This window comes from Agrilus planipennis, unplaced genomic scaffold (genome assembly GCF_000699045.2).
Source record: "Agrilus planipennis isolate EAB-ADULT unplaced genomic scaffold, Apla_2.0 scaffold36, whole genome shotgun sequence".
In the NCBI taxonomy this organism is placed as follows: Eukaryota; Metazoa; Arthropoda; class Insecta; order Coleoptera; family Buprestidae; genus Agrilus; species Agrilus planipennis.
The window spans coordinates 1,231,769-1,235,013 of record NW_020438956.1 but is presented as its reverse complement, the minus strand read 5'-3'; positions in this window follow the sequence as shown (position 1 = coordinate 1,235,013).

The following is a 3,245-nucleotide window of genomic DNA, read 5'->3' as shown; positions in this document are numbered from 1 at the left end:
ATCGCGTTATCTGCCGGGCAATTGTGAGGGCTGTCGAGAAGGGAAAGATGTCCCGCAATAATCGTTAATGACCGTGTTTATCCACGTAAAAAGCCGCGCATCACATACAGACTGGCCGCCAATAAAGCGATACTGTTTGTACAATTTACAACCGTCAATTAACCAAGCTAATGAAACTGAAACTGCCGACATCAAGCACTGACAGGAACCGCTTATTACTTTCGTATGGTCCACGTCCGAAACTCCCCTGGCCGTCATGATAAGTCCATCAGTTTTCCGGTCAGTTTGTAAAGGAAATAACATGCCTTATCGACACACAAACACTATTATGAATGCGAAACATTTTTAGTTACTTTGACCAGTTCAGATTTGTGAAAACAAACAATAACGTTATCTGAATGCTGAATGCCTGAATGGTGAGCTCGTTTATTTTCATTAAATTAATTCGTAAAAGAGGACGGTGGTGTGGTTTAGTTTATATACATCTACTCCGTATTCAAACTATGTCGACTAGGTACGAATCAGACCCGCATAGGGTAAGGTTGCTCAAGTCGCACCCCCTAAGAAAAGAATACTGTAGTGTTCAGTGAAATTGAAATAAAATAAAATATTCTGCATGTAATTACTCTTAGAAAGAATAGGAGAACAGAGGACTGTATGGAAGTCGATGAGAAATAGGCGAGATAGGTTACTAGGACACCTTCTCAGGCATAAAGGTCTAGTAACCTTCTCAGGCATGAAGGTCTAGTAAGAGACATATTAGAGGCAGAAACGGGAGTTAGGAGCGGTTGAGGTAGACCTAGATTAAATTACTGTTAGCAAATAGTTAAGGATGTGGGTTGTTCTAGTTTTGGGGAAATGCATAGATTAGCTCAGGATAGGAAAGAGTGGAGGTGCGTGTCCAACCAGCCTTAGGACTGACGACCTTATGGTGATGATAACTTACTCTTCATTTAAACTTGAAAATCTTTTATCAACATAGGTATTTGGACGTTTTTCTAAAATGTACGTTCAGTACAATTAAGGCACCTAGTCGCTTAATTTGTACCACCACCTATGGCCTTAGTTGTAGTGAGTATTAAAAACAGATGTTAACAAAAACAAAAGCCAATGATCAAATTTTTGCTGTATAAAGCTTACAAATTCTTACTGAAAACCGTGTATTTAACTTAATTTTTAATTGTTTTTGATTCACGAAACCGGCCGGCCATCCACTTCTTAACGTTTGCTCGCTTCACTAAATAGCTCCGGTTGATGATACTAAACAGCGCAATTTACAAATATCATATAAGATATTGGGGGGGGGGGAGGATTCGACTTGAGCAACCTTACCCTATTAGATTTTCATACGTATTATCACATATTCAATAAAAATATTTTCCGAAAATATTCAACAAAACAGTTGACTGTGTATGGAAACAAGTGTTTCTGTAAAACTCCTTCGTCAGTAGGGAGATAGCGTCCAACGAAAGCAAGGACATCCAAGTCCAAGATAAAGGAAATGCTGATGTTTTTTTTCGATATTCAGCGTATTATCCACCGTGAGTACGTGAGTGGTTTTATGTTGGCGTACTCAAGCGGTTGAAGGCATGCTTTTTCTGTGTTAAACTTACACAGAAATGTTGGATTCTTCATCACAAGGTGGTTGTGACGACAATTCTCAACTCCATAACTTCAAAAGGCTACGAAGAGTGTTTTCAGGGGTAACAACGGTGTTAGAGAGTGACTACAATTACGGCCGATAATTAAGTATTGAGAAAAAATTAATTCACTTGTTCTATTTATAAATTCCCGGAAATTAATTGCCATACCAACCGAGCGGCATGGTCTAGAGGTTTAGACTATTACTTAGCATTCAGGAGGACGCCGGTTCGATTCTGGGTCCGTCCACCTTGGTCCAAGTTTTTCTGTGGTTTCCTTGAATCACTTAGACAAATGCTGGGGCAGTAATATTCCACAGATAATCTTTCACTCTCTTCTGTCTTCATTTCGTCCGTATCATCTTTCTCACCCGAACCACCACCGAACCATTCCCACGATTCCTGATTCCGCCCTACCTTCCGGCGTAGTCCGGACGGACTGCCCGCCCACCAGTACCTACTACTGGCTGGTGGGAACGAAACACCTCGATACCTCGTATTAGATGTGACTGCTGAGATCAAATAAATTCGAAATGGCGAGAAATTACCGACCAAGAACTTACCAATAAATTTATATGTGAATATTGGTGAACAGACTGCTTGGATTGAATAAAAGTGGTGTTGGTGAAAAAGTATGAGAGAAGTAAATTTCGTTTGGTTTTATATACTGTAATCGAATTGCTGATAGGCAACATTAACCGTCGCTACCCGTAGAATGCAAATTTGAAAGAAAGAACTCATTTCGGATTCTGGATGCAGCGCGAATTCGTTCGTTCATTCAATTAGAAAGTTATTTAAGCGCACGGGATAGGAAGAAAAGGTGATGGTCGGGATGGAAAAGTTTCATAAATCTCGAAAACGTTTCGAATAAGTTTGGGCCTCGCTGCTAGGCAATTCGCACTTAAACCTGATTTAGAGGTTTGCCAGAACCGAATTGATTACAGCTGCCTGTAAAGCAACCTTCACTAATTTATCTTAATAAGGAAGACGATGCATGTTTAGGAATCCGATTAGTAACTTAACAAGGGACGATGAGCAGAGCTGCTCATTTGTCAGGGTGTCCCTTTCAAGGATCTTCACCCGGAAATTACGGAATATCCGACTTGTTTTACTGTTTTGCCTATAGATAGTGTCATAAGGGATAGAGGGGGGCACTCATTGTATTTGCAGCAAATACCTCACAAAATGACTCCGACAATGAATTCATTCATTACTGCCGCTGTTGTTTACAATCGCTGAGGATGGCTACAATTTTCTCTCTTAGAATCTAACTCTGATTTAACTGAAAAAACGTTTTACCAGCAAAACCTACTTCCAAAAATTTTTCCAAATTTGTTTGTGTTTTGTTATGATCTTCAAAAAACAGTTTAGAAATAAAAGAGGTACAATCAAAAGACTCTAGAATATGTTTTGTTGCGTTTTGGGAGTTGTCTTAGTTAAAGTAGGTGGAAAACCTTTGAGTAGTAAAAATTTCACACCCTGAGACAGAGGTTACAAGCATTACATTTAACCACAAAAAAAAATCTTGCGTTATCAGTGCATGCCCACATATATTAATGAGAGGAATGGGAGGCAGTGACGTAGCCCAGGAGGAGAGGGTTGCAG